We start from the raw sequence: 20,604 nt of genomic DNA on the forward strand, positions 1-20,604 counted from the left end.
TGAGGTAAATGTCTTCAAAACACTGGGCTCAAAGAAAAAAAAAATCTTGACCCCCGCTAGTTCTGGTGCTCGTCTGAGGACAGGAATTTAACGCAAGACAATCCACTGCAACGCGGACTAAACCCTGTGCACTGCAGATAAGGTACGGCGTTTTTTTAATTTCCTGAAAAATAATGGTTTTGGAGATACGAGGATTCCGCCCGACAGCGACGATATGTTGGCCACCAGGTTCTCAACAGGGTTTATAAGCTTGTGTTTCTTAAGTTTTGGAACACGATTATGTAGCTCTAAATGAATTTTACAGAAACTCACAATCCAGACAGGATTTCAGGGCCTTCAGCTTCTCTCCACTGCAGGAATCACAAAGAACCTCAGGTTTGTCAGAACAACTTTTCTTCTTGAAGTGATCTGCAACCTCTCTCAGTGTTGTATTAATCTTCAGTTCAGGGGAATTCTCTTGGTGAATTTCTGTTTAGATAATGGACAGAGACAGTGTTGACTCTTGTACCAGCACTGTGTAAGGCAGCTCTTACAGAAGTTGTGTTCACATGGAGTGGTGACTGGATCAGTGAACACTTTCAGACAGATCGAACATATCTTGGACTACTCTGATGTACTTCTCTGCCACACCTGACATCCTGATACAGTACCATAGCTCCTCTCTCAGCACCTTGTCATACGCTCTCTCTAAATCCACAAAGACGCAGTGCAGCTCCTTCTGACTATGTCTGTGCTTCTCCATTAACATTCTCAGAGCAAAACTTGCATCAGTAGTGCGCTTTCTGGGCATGAAGCCATACTGCTGCTCACAAATATCAACTTCCTTTCTTAGCCTAGCTTCCACTACTCTTTCTGAGTTTTCTTTATATATTACAGAATATTACACCTGATGTGGCTTTGAAGTACAACAGGGATGATGGTCATTTTTATCCATATGCTTTAATGTTTAAGAATACAGGAAAAACAAATTTCACTGACAATCCTGGAAAGTAGCTCAGAATTAAAATACAACAGCGATGCTAGTAATGTGTCTGTGTTTTATAAACGTGTCTTATGACACTTATGACACCCCAGTGGTAAAGCTCTTGGGAGATGAATGGGGTTTTCTGAACCCAACTATTTGGAGGACATTGTGTAAAAATCCACAGTGAGTGAGTGATTGCCACTAGTGCACTTTATTCAGTATAATATCATGGAATGTATGTTAAATACATAAGCGTGCAAATGCTTGGTGCAAAGCAAAAAATGTCTTTATCTGTCATTGTAGAAATTAAAGTAGATGTGGATTCCTTGTGTTCTTTGTGTTAATGAAACAACTGAATAAAATTTGATGAGGCTGTGGTTCTGAAGCACTGTGTGTTGAGATCATGAGTTTCTGTCATCAGCACTGCATGTTATACTGCTGCATTTAATGCAGAGACTTCACCAGGAGTGACTGTGGTTATAAGAAATCTGATGGTGAATGAGCTACACCTTTATATTTACTGCTGAGCTACATGTACATAATGGTCTTCAGCAATATTTTTACCTAATATATTGTTATGTGTAAACTGACAACAGCATTATTTTAGTTGATACCTTACATTTGCTGTTTTGAATTACTTTCTTTGATTAAAGTACTTGATCTATGACATCTATGAAACAATCAACAAACTCCAACCTACAGACAGATAATTAACATCTTTTAAACAGTGAGAGTTCAGTGATGTGTTCATCCTGAATAAATGTAATCACAACAATATCTGGAGGTTGGTTAGGTTGTTTAGGCTGCTGTAGTGATGTAGGTTTTAAACCAAGTGTCTGAAAAAAGGATAAAAACAGTTATCTGTTTACTGAAATTGTCCATATTGGTGTGTGTGTGCGTTTGTGTGTTATAAGTAAATACATATAAATTACTCAGATAGAATATCTTTACAGATAAACATAGTGTTGAACTATCTATAATCTAGTGGACAGATTAATTCACCACATTAATAAATCTTTAAATCTAAATCTACAGACATTGTCATCATCCAAAAACACCAAATGCAGATACAGTATAATGCTCCAATTGTAGTAGTAAATGGTAGTGAAAGCATAAATAAACGCTGCTACATAATTCACTACTGAAACAAATCAGATCTACTTGGAAAACAATAATTCAGGCATCATTTTAACAACATTATACAATACAGTAATGTCAGTGGGAGGGGTAATTGATTTAAAGGAGTAATAACTGTTTTAAAGGTAAACAATGTGTGAAACACCACAATTGTACTGTGTTACTGTCTACATCAATGTAGGGAAGAAAAGTTAGATATAAATAATACAAGTCAACAGACAATTTTTGAATAGAAAATTATTTATTAAACAGAGTCTCTAAAATCAATATTTTTCTTTTCAGAACTGCAGAGACTGAGTGTATTATGGTCATTACACCTGTAAAGTTTCAGGACTTTCTGTGGTTTTAATATATATAGTTCACAGTTGTAAGGTCAATTCTATTTTGCTCTACTCTTTAGTTTGAGATTAACTCAAGATGAACATGCAGCAACAGAACAGTCAGATTTTCAGCCTCCCTTAGTTGTATGCCTAGTAGTCTCAAACCGTCCCATCTCCAACATCTTACTACTGTACCAATAAAACCATCTCCTTCCTCTGTACATGTCCAAACATCTCACACTAGCCTCTCTGACCTTGTCCCCAAAACAGCCAATCTGAGCTGTCCTGCTGATCTGCTCCTTCCTAATCCTGTCCATTCTCATCACTCCCAAAGAGAACTCTTTTCCACACTGGATGGTTGACGCCAAATACTTAAACTCCTGCATCTTCTTGACCTCAGCGCCCTGTAACATCACTGTTCTACTTTCCTCCTCATTCATACACTTGTATTCTGTCTGCTTTAAAAGTGATTTAAGTAATGTGTAATTTTTAAAAAGTAAATTATTCTTGTAAATCACATCATGGTTTGAGTGACATGGTGTCTGGATCAGGTAGCTATGTTAGTAATTTGGTGATAGAAAGAGCTTTTTTATACTAATAACACTTATTTTTTAGTTAATTTTATATTCAAATGTTAAACACATCTGTTTGATGTGTGATATTTGTTGATACTGTTTGAGGTGTGTTTGTGTGTGAGTATTTTTACCGCAGCATCATAGTGTTTGTGTACAATTGTGATCTTCTTACCAATACTCATGTTTATATCTGTAATGAAGAGGCGGAATCCGATGAAGGAGAAAACATTTGCTAATGATGTTTATTGAAAAACTCAGACAGAAAATAAATCATGAGAGTCAGAGACAAAACCGGAAAACAGACAATAATCCAAATAAACAGAGAGTCAAACAGAGGGGTGAACAAATCTGAAATCACTAAACACAAAGAGCAAAAACAGGGAAAACAGAACACCGTATTAAACACGAGTAGAACAAACAACAGCTCAGTACAGCAGTAAAATACTAGACAATATACAGTATAATGCTTCACGAGGTAAACTAGCCTGAGCAGGATTTAAATGTCCACAAGCACCAGAAGTGACACTGTGAAAGTATAATAATAATAATAATAATAATAATAATAATAATAATAATAATAATAATAATAATATATTTAAGTTAACCCAAAAGCAGATGATGTTCTTACAAATAAAAAATGTTGTTGAGCTTAAACGATGAATATGAGAAAAGTTTACAACTTTAGTTTTTATTTACTAATATTTAAATGTAGATTTGTTTCTATGGTAAACAAAATAGATCATGGTGCATTTTGTATCAGACCACGCAATTTTTAGAGGAGCAAAAATATTGAAAATATATAAATGTAATGTGACGTGTTTCTTATTACCCAGATGTGTCCTGTTAGATTGATCATTTAAACAATAAATAGTTCTGAACAGGCGCACAGTGTTTGTTTGTTTGTTTATTTTTTTGGTATTCAGAATGATGTGGTGTCTTCAGAAACTACAGACATACAGACAGACAGACAGAGAGAAAGAGAGAGAGAGAGAGAGAGAGAGACCTTCACTGTTCAGCTTTATGATTAGATTAAATTCAGCTTCACTTGTAGAAATGAAAGATTCTAGATGTTAGTAAAACATTGTGTGGAAATAATGAATGATTCTGACAGAATGATTTGTTCCACCATGTATGTGGAAAAGTGATGAGTATAAATTGTCTATCAGAGGGGAATGTTTTTGTTTTGCTGGACAAAGAAGGCTGAGAGATTTATAATCATACAGATTAAAAAAGAATTTAAAAACATAGTTACATACATATGAAACATTTCACTGACCAATCAGGTAGCACTTACACTATGAATATTAATGAAGCTCCCTCTGCTGTCCGTCCTTTTAGAAATTTGCTTATTAGTGCTGATAAAAAGATTTTATCCTGAGAGTTTTATTTCTAAATAAAATATTAATCTGCCTGTATTTGTGCTTGATGACGTTTTAGGCAGAAACAGAGTTTTGTTTTTATCTACACAGACATCAGCATCTGAACTTTAAACATTTTATTGATCAAATTGAATTTTGCAGTAAAAATCAGAGTAAACTGTAAATGATCTTTATTTATATGTGATATGTAATGACAAAGTTCCACAGTCATAATGTCACATAATCATAAGAAACAGACTGTAGGATTACAATTAAAGCCAGGTATTAAAATTGGCTGTTTCTTACATATTAAATACATATTAAAATATGTGGTTTTGAAGTTAACAGCTTTTATTCTTCTAAGTAATATTGTTTTATATAATCCGACAACAACAATATATTTTATGTAGTTTGGTCAGAAGAGTATTAAAGATAGAAGTCCAAAAAGTAAAAACATAGCAGTTTTCTGATGGATTGATTACTGAGAAGTCTGACAGAAGCTGTTTGAAAATGTGGTGCTCGGTGCAGATCTGAGAAGGAAAAAGGACTACGTTTACAATGACATGGGAGGTTTTTATCATTGAAATAGATGTCCCTAAATAGAAATATAAGGTCTGAGAGCAAAGGATTGCAAATTTAGGAGATAAGTTAGTCTCACAAGCATTGTTATGGAAGGAGGTAGGAGCATTAAGTAACTTTATGGTCTGCTGAAAAGATGATTTTTAGACCAGGTTCGTTGAGGTGTGTCGCATTATTGTACTAAAATTCAACACAGGCGCTGATCATGTGGCTTATTCGCTTGGCAATCTCAACATTGGTAGCCAGCGAGCTAGAACTTATCACTCAGTTTCATTTCACAAAAGCAAAAAGGTCAATCTTTGTGGAATCTCTGTGATTAAATGTCTGTAAAATGTGCGAATTTAAAGCCAGAGAAGGTTGTACTTTACTGTGAAACTACATTCTGCTAGATCGGCCAAAAAAAAAAAAAGAATTCTTGCACTTCACTGGGCAGCCTGGTAAGCCTTAATTTTCCTTAAAGTTCCTGAGGACTCTATTGAAATGCTTGACATCTCATTGTCCTTCAAGAAATCCTGGAACATTGATGAAAAATACTGACTGCTATTGTCAGTGACAATGTATTCAGGGTTGCCTTCATGAGCAAACACTGTGGTTAGAAATGTCAATAATATATTAGTGGTACAGATGAGGTGAAAGCCACCTCAGATCATTTACTGTAGTAGTACTGTAGTATGCCTAGCAGTCTCAAACGGTCCCATCTCCAAAATTCTCCTTCCTGAGAGAGAACCTTAACATCCTCATCTCTGCTAGCACCATCTCTGCCTCAAAGTTCTTTTTCAGGGGAGGGAGGGAGGGAGAGAGAGAGAGAGAGAGGGAGGTATGATTGGTGGCCATTATTTATTGGATCAGTGCAGCTATACCTTCACTGTTCAGCTTTATGATTAGATTAAATTCAGCTTCACTTGTAGAAAAGAAAGATTCTAGATGTTAGTAAAACATTGTGTGGAAATAATGAATGATTCTGAAAGAATGATTTGTTACACCATGTATGTGGAAAAGTGATGAGTATAAATTGTCTATCAGAGGGGAATGTTTTTGTTTTGCTGGACAAAAAAGGCTGAGAGATTTATAATCATACAGATTAAAAAAGAATTTAAAAACATAGTTACATACATATGAACGTTTCACTGACCAATCAGGTAGCACTTACACTATGAATATTAATGAAGCTTTATTAATGAACCTCTGCTGTCCGTCCTTTTAGAAATTTGCTTATTAGTGCTGATAAAGTTTAGAGTTTTATATCTAAATAAAATATGAATTTGATTGTGTTTGTGTTTGATGACGTTTTATGCAGACATCATTTTGTTTGTTTTTATCTACACAGACATAAGCATCTGAACTTTATACATTTTATTGATCAAATTAAATTCTGCAGTAAAAATCAGAGTAAACTGTAAATGATCTTTATTTATATGTGATATGTAATGACAAAGTTCCACAGTCATAATGTCACATAATCATAACAGACTGTAGGATTACAATTAAAACCAGGTATTAAAATAATATGTACAGCACTTTAAAAGGAAATATGTATTTCTAAAATTTAACTAAAAAAGTCAACAAAATCTTTTTACTCTTACCATCTGATGATCAAATTTGGGAGGTTTAAATTTATTCAGTATTAAATACAGGAGAGATGATCAGTGATGCTGAATTTTTACCTCCTACATGTAAATTAGGACTGAAGTATGGATAGAGTTTCTCAGTGAAAGTCTGACCAGTGAAAGAGTAGAAATGAGATCTGGACTTCACATCATAAAAGGAGACCAGACCCTCCTCATAATCCACAAACACCCCCACAACCTCCACCTTCTCTCTCAGTGTGAGGGGGACAGAGGGAACAGGACAAGCCTTATACTGATTCTTATTTCTCAGGATCACAGTCCAGAATCCATCCTGAGGAGTCCGTGTAATCTTCCCCTTCCTGTTAATGTTCTCTTTTGCGACTCCTAATGTCCATTTAGTTTTCCCTCTGACCTGCACCTCATAATAAAATCTCCCTGAGGAGAAACTCTGCTTTCCCAGAACACTTGGACATGTATTAAACCTCTGTGGTGTATCAGGGAGATTCTGTCGTGTGTCTCCACGTGTCACTTGTTTTCCATCAGCAGACAGGATGAGTTTGGGATGAGCTGTATCAGGATCCAGAGTCACATCCACTGAGAGAAACACACAGTGTGTGATATGAATAAACAGGTAAATCATCATCCAGTGGATCAGATTTATTATTGGTTTATAAAATGATTTGTAGAAGATTTTTGTAAAAGCTTTCTTTAAAAATGAAATAAACTTGTAGAGTTTATAATAGGAGTTTGTTAAAGATAAGAAATATAAAATGTTTCCTTCTGAAATTTTAGTGATTTGTTTTTTTCTTTGTAATTTTTGTTTTTCAGGAAATACACAGAATGAGTCACAGAACATGAGAGAAAAACATTTGAGGTAAAAACCTTGAGTGTCTTTGGTGATAAATATTTGGTATGTTTTTACATTTAGAAATAAAACATGTGACTCTCAAGTGATTGAAAGAAACTGTATGTTTTTAAATTCTTTTTTAACTGTATGATTATAAATCTCTCAGCCTTCTTTGTCCAGCAAAACAAAAACATTCCCCTCTGATAGACAAAGAGTTTTATACTCATCACTTTTCCACATACATGGTGTAACAAATCATTCTGTCAGAATCATTCATTATTTCCACACAATGTTTTACTAACATCTAGAATCTTTCATTTCTACAAGTGAAGCTGAATTTAATCTAATCATAAAGCTGAACAGTGAAGGGGAAAGAACAGTGATTTACTCCATGTTGTGGAATTTGGACTTTTGGGGTTTATTTAATGTCAGGACACAAAACAGTACAACACACCACAGGCTCAATTGTCTTTGCCTAGCACTGAGTAACATGGACGATAAACTTCACTTTTCTATGCTGAATTTGAGCACTGAAACTTTTCAGAATAACTGAAAACTTAAAAACTGAATCTGAAATTTTTTTTTTGAAAACTGAATTATAAATTATGAATCTCTGAACATCTAAAAAATGTAAATTAAATCTTAAATCTAAATTTTAACTCCTGTACACAGATTCACATAACTTCTTATTACATAAGAAAGTTTTGATAAGAAATGTAAAATTAAAAGTATGTAGTGTAACATTTACTTCCAGTTAGCTCTCATCAACAATAACGTTTCTGCACTAAAGCTTCTACCAGTTACTTTATAAAATCATTTCTCCTGTGTTTATGTGACTCATACTATTTATGGTTTTACAAATCATCACGTTTAATAAATAAGCATCAGGATGTCACATGGGTGTAGATTTGGTGTGAATGAGTTTGCTTCCAGATATTTTTTACATTGAAGTAATTTAAATAAAATTAAAAGGTTTGCAGTGTCTCTACATAATTCCCATCATCTTATATAGCATTCAATCAATCTACTGATTCCCTCCATCCATTCATGTCTAATCTATCTGTTGTCCACAAGCATTTATGATTGTTTCATTAAAAATATTACACAGAGCATAAGTCCAAATGAAGGCAGACTGTAACTGATTAAAACATATAAACATCATTTATTTATTTATTTGTTTGTTTGTTTGTTTGTTTGTTTGTTTGTTTGTTATTTGGTGTTATTTCTTTGGGGCAGTGGTAGTTAAAGTGGTTAAGTCTCTGTGTTGGTGATCAGAAGATTGGGGTTAAAGTTGCCCCTGCTGGGCCCCTGAGCAAAAGGTCGTCTGCTCCAGAGGTGCTGCTTCTTCTTATAGTAAGATGTTAACATTTTAGTATCTATATGATGAAGACAGAGGAGAATCTACACCCCTGGTTTCTGCCCCTGGGACACCAGTGGATTTTCCTAGAGTCTGTACTTCTGAACTTACTGTAGCTTGTTCAAATACATAATGCCTTGTTTCTGTGTTTTGTGAGAATAAAATGATCCATATGAATTCAGTGAAATGTTGATGAGCTTGACAGGTATGTATTGTGTTACCTGATAGGATGCTGAATAATCACATTATAAATGTTTCCTCTCAAGTTTTTTAGTTATTTGTTTGTGTACTTTTTTGTTTTGTAGAGTTTTACGCTAAAAGGTAGACGTTTGGGAAAATGATGAAGATTGAAGAAATCATAAATCACACCACCATAAGCAGATACAGTATACTCATTTACACACACACACACACACACACACACACACACACACACACACACACACACACACACACACACACACACTCTCTGTCATTAGTGTGAACATGTGGAGGTTTTCCTGATTCTGATGAGAATTATAAAATGTTTTCCTTCTGCAACTTTACTTTAGTGATATATTTGTGTTTGTGATTTTTATCACTCAGGAAAGACAGAAAGAGTCACAGAAGACGAGATAAAAACATTTGAGGAAAATCTTGATCTTGATGGACAAAATAGTTCAGTAATAGTCTCTATATAATAAACTGTGTCTGTAGTTTAGGGCTGAAAATCACAGACCTGAATTTCTACATGTTTTATTTAACTAATACAAAAAATATTTTGTCAAATATACTTGTTTAGGGTGTCAGTTAGTGATAGTGTAAAAAATATATTTTTGTAGAATACATTCATGACTTTTATTACATGGTATCTTAAGTATGTAACCTAGTGAGCCAGCATTAATGTATCCAATGTTAGAGATTTAAGCACTTATGTACGTCGCTCTGGATAAGGGCGACTGCCAAATGCTGTAAATGTAAATGACTTTTATGTTCAAGCTTATTTGTAAATGACAGAAACACTGCATGGTATAAAAACTCTTTTCTAACTGCAGGAGTTTAAAACTCTCACATTTTGGACAGCATAAAGATTACATTTACCACTGATAGTCAAAGAAATCAATCTTTTATCATGCAGTTAAAGGTATAAAGTTAATCTCTGTACAAACATACATCTGTTCCTGCATTATTTTATTAGTGAAATGTAAGAAGATGATCAGTGTTTGTAAAGTAGAAAAGGGTTTAAGGGCTTTAGTGCATGACAGTAATAAGGAGCTATAGTGAGGAGGATAATGAGACACTTTAATACTCCTTTTATCTGGAGAGATCTACAGATGAAAATAAGTCTGATGATGCAGTGGTGTAATGCTGATATGTACATTTTAATATGAGAGGAAATCAGAAAGCTCACTGTACCTGCATACTGCTGAATCCTCTTCAGTTCTGTGGAAACTAATTACAACAAAACATCAATGTCATTAGATTTCAGATCAGTTATTGGTTGATTTTATTTAGGTTTTGCAAAACATATATCTAAAACATCTACTTTAGTCTATTATTAGAGACTTTTTTTTATCAAATCTAACGTACAAAATAATTTCTCACCACTATTCTTCTTGAAGTGATCTGCAACCTCTTTGAGTGTTGTATTAATCTTCATTTCAGGTCGCCTGTTGAATTTCTGATTACATAATGGACAGTGAAAGTGTTGTCTCATGTACCAGCACTGTGTAAGGCAGGTCTTACAGAAGTTGTGTCCACATGGAGTAGTGACTGGATCAGTGAACACATACATACAGACCGCACACAGCAGCAGATCTTCAGACAGGACACTGCTGAAATCATGAGAAACTAGAAAAGAAAATGTTACACATTGTTGATAAATGGTGTAAATGGAGTAAACTGTATCTGTGTAGCTGCACTGGTTCAATAAAATAATGCCCACGCATCGTACTGATGTCGTTTGAATTTATTTACACTCTCTCTTCAGACACCGTGAAAACGTGTGCGCCTTTTGAACCACATGCAGATAAATGGTAGTTATTTATAGAAGCCGTTCATATCAGCTTGTTAACGTGTCCATGTCATTGCTACGCTCTGACCCATAATTCCATAGTCCCGCGCCACACTGGCATGACGTGTACATCACGTAGTTTTAAAGAAACATGCACATACACATTCTCTGAACATTACATGTTACCTTTTTAACCTTCTGTTTAAACTTTAAAATTAACTTGTATTAATAACAAAGAACAGTTAACTGTCTTGCAGACATTTACACTCCCACCAATTACTTTGATTTATGAGAACTTTATGCACAGGTTTGAATAAATTTAGTAATTCCAGAACCACATACCAGAAACAGTTATTTATCGAACCCTTACATACATTTAACGTTTCGAATATTCTATAATTTGTGTGAGTGTTTAAATTATTTCTAATGAAACACACTTTAGTTGTTTTCTATGAGTACAACTAACTTATGGATAGGACGTTCCAGAATGGAAAGGTTATTGTGTCTTTTACCCTCTTTAACTAACTTTCTATCTCCTATTTGTATTGTGACCTTTCGCACCAATCCATCTTCATCTTTACAAACATCAATCACTCTTCCAAGCCTCCATTCATTGCGTGGAATCTCTTCCTCTTTGACAATAACAATATCTCCAATCCTCACATTCCGTTTTGGAGAATGCCAGCGTTGTCTGAGGGTGATATTTGCAAGATATTCTCTCCTCCATCTACACCAGAATTGCTCTGTAAGATATTGTACCCTGCGCCACCTTTTCCTGGCATACATATCTTCTGCTACAAATTTTCCTGGTGGAGGCAGCGGAACAGAAGCTTTCATGGTAAGTAAATGGTTTGGGGTAAGGGGCTCTAGGCTTTTTGGATCATTAAGTGTGTTGACGGTCAGTGGACGGCTGTTGATAATTGACATGGCTTCGTAGAAGAATGTTCTTAAAGAAGCATCATCTAATCTGCCAGCACTTTGCGATAAGACCCAGCTTAGAACACTCCTAACCGTCCTGATCTGCCTTTCCCAAATACCACCCATATGACTGGCATCAGGCACATTCATTGTGAAGTCACATTGTTTTTGGGCTAGGTAAGCAGTCAGTCTGTCTTTATCTACTTCCTTTAGTGCTCTTGACAGTTCATTTTTTGCCCCGACAAAATTTGAGCCTTGATCAGACCTGATTTCTCTCACAGCTCCACGAATAGCTATAAAACACCGTAGGGCATTTATAAAGGCATCAGTTGTCAAGTCATCCAACATTTCAACGTGAACTGCTCTGGAGGAAAGACAGGTGAATATGAGACCATACCTCTTTTGCTCTTTGCGACCCTGTTTGGTGTGAAATGGCCCAAAACAATCGATTCCACAGTATGAGAAGGGTGGTGATGGTTCAGTACGATTAATAGGTAGATCCGCCATCCTTTGTGTTTCTGTTGGCCTGCGAGCTCTCCTGCAGGTAACACATTGTTTTATGTAGTTGGCTACAACTTTGCTACCACCAATGACCCAGTAACCATTGGCTCTCAGTTCATTGAGGGTCTGCCCTCTGCCTTGATGCTGAGTTTTATCGTGGCAGTAACCCAGGATTAAATGTGTGACCACACCTGCCTTAGGGAGGATTACTGGATGTTTCAAGTCCAGAGGTAAGTTAGCTTTCTTTAGTCTCCCTCCCACCCTAAGGACACCGTCTTGTAGCACTGGGTCAAGCTGGAACAATGGATGGTTATTTGGCAGTTTGTCATGGCCCAGTATTTCCATTTCCTTTTTGAAGGCATCCCTTTGTGCTAATTTTATGAGTACAATGCTGGCTTTCCTCAAGTCTTCAACATTTATGGGCTTTGGTATTTTGTATCTTTTTGCTAGTAGCTGGATCCGAGCAACCACATTTAATGCTGTATGCCATTTTGAGAAACGATTAAATCTCTCCAAAAAATTGTCCTCTTGTACTACTTTGGTTTGCAGAACCTGTGTTGTTTTGATTTCAGGATCTCCCAACAAGAGCTCTGGTGTTGACTTTGGCATGACAATCTCTCTTCTCCACAAGAATTTTGGTCCAGTAAGCCAGTCTGAATTAATCAACTCTGAAACACTGAGGCCTCTAGATGCTTGATCCGCTGGATTTTGGTCTGTATCGATGTAGTTCCACTGTGCAGGGTCTGATGCTTCTCTGATTCTTTGGACACGATTGGCAACGAAAACATGGAACCTTCGGACATCGTTATTGATGTAACCTAAGACTACTTTAGAATCAGTCCAAAAATATTCTTGGTCAATGTTGAGTTCCAGTTCTTCTCTTAACATACTACTGACTGCTGAGGAGACCACTGCAGCTGTTAACTCGAGTCTAGGTATGGTAACAACCTTTGTGGGTGCAACCCTTGCTTTACCTATGACTAAAGAGCAGTGCACCTTGTCTTCACTGAGCAATCGTATATATGTGCACTGACCGTACCCGTGGCTACTCGCATCGGAAAAGTGATGGAGTTCAATTCTCTGCACTCTTTCCAGATTTTGGGGAATGAAACATCTTGGGATCTGAAGTTTTTCCAGATTCTTTAGATCGTTTAACCAGCTTTCCCATTGAGGTCTTAACTCTCCAGGCAGCGGTTCATCCCATTCAATGCCTTTTTGGCACATCTCCTGTAGTACTTTCTTTCCCTGCAGTAGAAAAGGGGCTAGAAAGCCTAGAGGGTCAAACACAGAAGCTACAGTCGAAAGGATTCCTCGCCGTGTTGCTGGTTTCTCATCCAGAGCAACCTTGAAGGTGAAGGCATCGCTATTCACACTCCACTTTACTCCCAACACAGTCTGGACAGGGAGGTTGTCATGACTGAGGTCCACATCCTGAACTCCACTAGCTCTTTCACTGTCAGGAATTGACTCCAGAACTTCTCTGTTGTTAGAGATGAACTTATGAAGATGCAATCTTCCTTTAGCACACACATTTTGTGCTTCCTTCACAAGGTTGATAGCTGTGTCCACATCTTCTACGCTAGCAAGGCCATCATCAACATAGAAATTCTTACTTATGAAGTTGGCTGCTGCAGGATACTCCTTTTCATTTTGGCTTGCGAGATACTTCATTCCATAATTTGCACAAGCAGGAGAGGATGTCGCTCCAAAAAGATGGACTTTCATACGATATTCCTTTGGCTCAGAATTCGTATCCCCATGTTCCCACCACAGGAACCGTAAGTAATCTCTGTCCTCCTGGCTTACATGGAACCTGTGGAACATCTTCTCAACATCACAGATGACTGCAATTGGGTATTTGCGGAATCTGCAAAGCACTCCTGTTAGGCCGTTGGTAAGATCAGGTCCAGACAGCAAATGATCGTTTAAGGCCGTGCCATTATATTTGGCAGAGCAGTCGAACACAACCCTAATCTTATTTGGCTTTCTAGGGTGATAGACACCTTGGTGAGGAATATACCACGTATTTCCTGCCCTGGGTGAGTGCTCAGCTCTCTCCGCATCACCATCCTCAAATACACCTTCCATAAATTTAATGTAGTCATCCTTGAATTTGGGATCTTTATCAAGTCTTCCTTTCAGACGCTTCAGTCTTAGTAGAGCCAACCGCTTATTCTCTGGAAGCTGGGGGCGTGTCTTAAAAGGTAGGGGCATTTCCAGGTGCCCATCTGCATTGTAGCATATTTTTTCATTCAGTAACTGCATAAACTGTATGTCATCTTGTGATATGCTCTTTTCCCCAGGGCTTGTGTCTTTGAAGTCTGATTCTAGGGCTCTGATGACAGTGGCTGGTGTCAGTAATGGAATTTCTTTAACGGATACACGATGGCACAGGCCTATAACCTCTGATGACTTCGCAACCCGTGGTGAGCTGCCAACAATGCTCCATCCCAGGTCCGTCTCAATGGCATATGGCTCATCGTCACCTCCTATAATGACTTGTCGTGGAGCCAGTGCCCTGGAGCAGTCGTAGCCTATTAATATTCCGACCTTACAATCCATCAACTTTGGAATTTCTTGTGCTATTCTGTTCAGATGGTTCCACCTTCTGGCCGTTTCAGGGGTTGGAATGTGGGAACGCTCAAGAGGGATGAAATCTCTGGTATAGGCAGGTGGCAAGTTGACAAGACTTTGGGAGGAAAAACCCCTAACTCTAAGCCCACTAACTCTTTTACTCTGAATAATGGAATCTTTTCCCATCATTGTTGTTAGTTTTAGCTTGACAGGCTCTAAACTTGCTCCAACCTCTTCACATACCTCTTGATCTACGAAGGTGTTGCTACTCTGTGTGTCCAATAAAGCATACACTAGTGTCTCCTTTTCAGGAGCTGTGATCAAAGAAATCCATACAGGCACTATCATAGATGTGCTCCCCCCATCACCTCTGTCCACACAACAAGAAAGAGAAGAAGTTGTTTCTTCAGATTGCATAGCATGAGAATATGTGTCCGCTGTGGTAGAAGAACGGGCTTCGTGCAGTGGTGTTGGATGGTGCTTCTTACATATGGCACAAATAGCTTTACTCTTACAATCCTTCGAGTTGTGTCCTCTCCTAAGACAGCCGAAACAAAGGTTGTTGTCAAATACGAATCTTTTCTTATCTTCTTCTGGCTTGTTAGCAAACCTTTGACATTTGTGGATAGAATGGTTTTCTCCGCAGCACATGCAAGGAACTGGGTTTGAACCTGAAGATGGGACATTTACTCTCTTAGTTCCATTTGAGGTTCTTGTGTTGTGTTTTACAGCACTGTAAGCTGTAATCTCTGCGTTTGACTTATCTGGTGCTTTCACATTCGTGATCAATGCATTAGCTCTTTGTCGTCTTACATCTCTAACTGGTTTTTCTTCAGGTGACTTCAAGGCACTAAAAGATGTTACAGGGTTGCATGCAATTTCTGCTTCTTGTGCCATAAACTCAGCAAACTCCGTGAGATTAGGGTATTCTTCCGTTTTTCTCAACTGCTTTGTCACATGGCGGTTCCAGCGAGACGTCACCCAGTCTGGAAGTTTCTGCAACATCTTTTGATTTTCTTCACAGTCATTTAACACCTGAAGTCCTTTGACATATGGCATAGCATTATTGCATGCTGTGAGAAAATCACTGAATTGTCTCAATTTAACTGAGTCCCTTGAACCTATCTTTGGCCAGTTATTCAGTTTCTCTCTAAACGCCCGCTGAATCACAAAGGGGTGTCCGTATCTAGAATTCAGTGCGTCCCATGCTTGGTTATAAGCTTCATCATCCTTCCTAAAGAAGCTTCCTTCTAACACACATTGTGCTTCTCCACTGACATATTTTTGTAGGTAGAACAACCTATCAGCTGGACTTGTGCATCGTCTTTCAATCAATGCCTTGAAACTTGCACTCCACTCTAAGAATTTAAGTGGATCCCCTGAGAAGACTGAGGGCTCGGGTGCTGGAAGTCTGGTGAGTACCATTGTGTCATGTAGGGCTTGTGCTAACGATGTATCATTGTTTGTATGGTTTGCTTGCACATTGTCATTGTTCTCACAAATCTGTTCATTTTTTATTTCTTTTTGAGAGACTGGAGGACGATAGGCTGCTTTACTGCTTGGTGATCTGCTTTGATTACTTGCTTCGCCTGAATCTGCTTCTGAGTATGCTTTGAGCTTAGCCGCTATTACTTGCAGATCTCTTTCATTTTCAAGTCTTTTAAGTTCTTGCCTTTGTGCGGCGATAACCTCTTCCATCCTTATTTCAGCCTGCTTTGCTGCGAGCTGTGCAGCATACTCTGCTCTTTTTGTTATGATGCTTGATTGTTCTGATGAACACCTTGAGTGGTCACTTTGAGCGGTAGATTTGGATATTGAAGTCTCAAATATTGACTGTGCATACTCTTTGTCAAGCACCATATGAAGTCTAGCATTTTCTGCCTTAGCATCAAATTCCTCCATCCCTACTTCACTCATACGTACTTTCATTAGCCCCATTAAATCTGCAGTTACTGCTGTGCAGGTATCCATCTTTCTTCTAATGTCAGTGGAAGGTACTGACTGGGATCGAATATTTTCATACAGTTCTCTTATTTGTATTTCCAGCTCTTCTACAGCGTCAAGCATGTCACATAAATCTTTGTCAGAGCATTCATCCTTGAGTTTGGTACGTGTGGTTTTAACTTGCTCTTTCCAGCTTCCATATAACTTAATGAATTTGTTCTCCTTCTGAGAAACCTCTTGTTGTTTAAGCTCCAGCATTTTTGGGGTTAATTTTCTATCCCGTGAGGACTTTCTAGGTTCTTTTTTCTTGGAAGTGCCAGAGGTTGACTCTATTGCTTTCTGATGCATTTCTGTTGTGGTCAATTCTGACTGAATGGACTCAGTTTGTCCAGTAGGCTCCTCAACTTGTGATGTCTCTCTATGAACTGACATTGTTTATGCCGTTGTACTCTTCTGTCTGTAGAGAGTAATATATTACAGCAACGTTGCACTTGAAGCTTTTGTTGTAAAGGATATTTGCAAATCGTAGTTTACGCTGGTGAATGACGCCCTCTCTTGGTGAATTAGTGTACTGTCTTTAACGTTGTCAGGAGCCAACACTCCCGTCTTCTCTTAATCAGCAAACTAATGCTCCGCCCACACTCAGCGATAGTCTTCTCTTTGGATAACCGCCAATCTACTCTTTGATTTCTCTAACTTTAATCTTCTTTGGCAATGCCGGCGGTACGTTTTCACTGTAGCTGCACTGGTTCAATAAAATAATGCCCACGCATCGTACTGATGTCGTTTGAATTTATTTACACTCTCTCTTCAGACACCGTGAAAACGTGTGCGCCTTTTGAACCACATGCAGATAAATGGTAGTTATTTATAGAAGCCGTTCATATCAGCTTGTTAACGTGTCCATGTCATTGCTACGCTCTGACCCATAATTCCATAGTCCCGCGCCACACTGGCATGACGTGTACATCACGTAGTTTTAAAGAAACATGCACATACACATTCTCTGAACATTACATGTTACCTTTTTAACCTTCTGTTTAAACTTTAAAATTAACTTGTATTAATAACAAAGAACAGTTAACTGTCTTGCAGACATTTACAATCTGTAGTTTAGGTGTGAAAATCACAGAGCAGAATGTCTACAAGTTTTCCTAAACTGTGTAAAGGCACTTGTTGGGGTGTCAGTTACTGTTAGTGTAAAAATGTTATTTTTGTAGAATAGATTCATAAATATTTCAGTGAAAAATGGTTGCCATCTGACATCACTGATTGAACATCGGCTCTGTTTGGAAGACGAGAGGATGCAGAGTGTATTTAAACAACATTGTCCTGCTAGAAGTGTGTGTGTGGTTGGGTGGGTGCTGGTGTGGTTGTGTGAGAGAGTGAGCTGTTTATGGGAGGCTTTTTAAATCTTGCCCAGAAGTTTGTATTTATTGTTTAGTGATTGTACTTTGATTGAGCTTTGTTTGATATTTTGTAACAGGAAGTTTTTCTTTTAGTTGTAAGTTAATATTTGTTACACTTTTTGGGTGCAGAATCTTGGCATCTTTATTGATCAGCACTTAAAATTTGACAAACACATCTCGTCTGTTATTGGGTCTAGCTTTTACCAACTGCGGATTCTCTCCAAAATTAAACATTTTCTTACCCCTAAGACTTTAGAAATGGCTGTTCATGCGTTTATAACCTCTCGCTTAGATTACTGTAACTCTTTATATTGCGGTATATCTAAAACTCAGATTACGCGTCTCCAGCTCGTTCAAAATACTGCTGCCAGATTTCTCTCTAGCTGTCGCAAACATGAACACATCACTCCCATTCTAAAATCTCTACACTGGCTGCCGATTTCGCAGAGAATAGATTTTAAGATTCTACTCTTTGTCTATAAGTCTCTCCATAATACCGCTCCTCTCTATTTATCTGAACTTCTTCATCCCTACTCTCCTTTTAGAAGTCTTCGCTCATCTGACCAGGCCATGTTGGTGGTTCCTCGTGTACGGCTCAAGCGTAGAGGAAATCTTTTTTTTTTTAAGAATTCTTATTTTAGTTTCTTGAACTACTTTGTGCATGTGTGTATTCTTAAGTGTATGTGTGTGTATGTCAAACGCACTGTGAAGCACTTTGGTCAGCCATGTGGCTGGTTGTAAATGTGCTATACAAATAAAGTTGAACAACTTTTTCATTCTTTATTTGTTGAGTTCTATTGTTTATTTGGAAAGGGGTTAGTAGGGAAGGGGTGCCATTTCTTTTTGATCTTGTTTTCTCCTGTTTATGTTAGTAATGGAGTTAGTGTATTGTTTTTTAATCTTTGTTTTTTATTTTCTTTTGTAGCTTATTTAGTTTCTCCCTAAATTATTGTTTTGTCCTGATCCCCCTCTTGAAGTCTTCAAACCCTCCTGCACTTCATGTTTGTGAATAAATGAGCTTTGTTCATTTTCACTTGGTTGTATAGTGACATTCTTTTTTGTGACAGGATTGGGGTTGAGTTGTTGATCCTCACAGTTGACAAACACCACCTTTTATTCTGTTACTCATCCCTCCATCCCCAGACTCCTTTTGTTCCCTGTGAAAGTAACGAAGTATCACTGCCGAGCAAAGTGACACATTTTTCAGCCTGTAGTTTCATGTTAATGTTCATTTACAGATTCCTAGATTATTAATCTTTTATAAGTCTTAGACTTTATCAATATTCAAGAAGAATAATACATATAACACATTATTGTGATGTAATATTCTACTATGAAAGCTGTCTGAACTTCTGTGCACGTGACTAGAAGTTATTTGTGACTAGAAATTGTTATTTCCAGAGAAAATTTGTGTAAAATATTAGTGGGTCAAGACAAGATGGTGAGACTCAGGATCATAAACAACTTAGGCAGACCTTGGTAAGATCCTGATCAAGCGTTGTGCATCTAGCCAATGATTGGTGATGTTTTCCTTTCTTCTGTTTTCTGCCTATAAATCATGTCTATATAACCTCAGTGTAATGAATGTTCTAGGCCCTTCCTCTCTCATGATACACGAGGAGCGCTGGGTCCTGCTGTGCAGCAGCACAAATACATTGTGAACCTTTTTACTCTTGCTCGTTCTGAACAGTGTGCTATTTGTATTTACTCAAAAACTTCCACAACAATAATCAGTCAGAGATTTTGCTAAATATATTATTTGGTAACTATTTTACATCTTTCTTTAACAGTTTCTATGTATTTGTTATTATTTATATATTTTAATTTTACTTTCTACAGAAATTTAGCTCAGTTACACAAAGTTTTTCAGAGTTTTTCATGATGCTTATTTTCAAGGTTTAGTTTTTTTTTTAATCATTTAAATTTTAATCAATCACCCTGATTAACAACTCACCATAATTATATTCCCTGCTTCATATCTATAAATACTGCATTATCGGAACTGTCAGTGATCACATTATCTGTGTATGTTACACACACTACTGCTGCTGCATATTGCACAAAAGCAAAATATTACACAATATTGTTATTAGCACTTCTCACACTTTATGTACATAACTGACCAGTCATATATTCTGTATTCATATTTAATACTCATACTGTCTATATTGTCTCACATTGTCTGCATTTTCTTGTATAGTCTGTGTTATCTTGTATAGTATAATGTTATTTATGTCTGTACTTTTGAGAGTCACAAACAGCTGGAACCAAATTCCTTGTGTGTGTCAACATCAACACACTTGGCCAATAAACCTGATTCTGATTCTGATTCTGGTTTGTTTTTCTGCCATTCAGTGTCAGTGAAATAAATTAATATACAGATAATAAAATAGCAAACAAAACATTTCACTTTTATATATCTATGCAAATAAATACATAGTTACAGAATTAGTGTCAATAAATGTCTTTCTAAGATGTTTGTGTATTATAACACAACTCTTATTCATGTTACATAAGGCAGTTAAGACAATTAAGCCATTCACTGAGATCATTTTTATAG

The 20,604-nt window shown here is 37.1% G+C and overlaps 1 pseudogene; it reads right to left on the reverse strand.

The window, feature by feature from the left end:
- Window positions 1-20,604, reverse strand: part of LOC132848790 (E3 ubiquitin-protein ligase TRIM39-like) — a 63,190-nt pseudogene that overhangs the window by 42,420 nt on the left and 166 nt on the right.

This window comes from Tachysurus vachellii, chromosome 7, assembly GCF_030014155.1.
Source record: "Tachysurus vachellii isolate PV-2020 chromosome 7, HZAU_Pvac_v1, whole genome shotgun sequence".
In the NCBI taxonomy this organism is placed as follows: domain Eukaryota; kingdom Metazoa; phylum Chordata; class Actinopteri; order Siluriformes; family Bagridae; genus Tachysurus; species Tachysurus vachellii.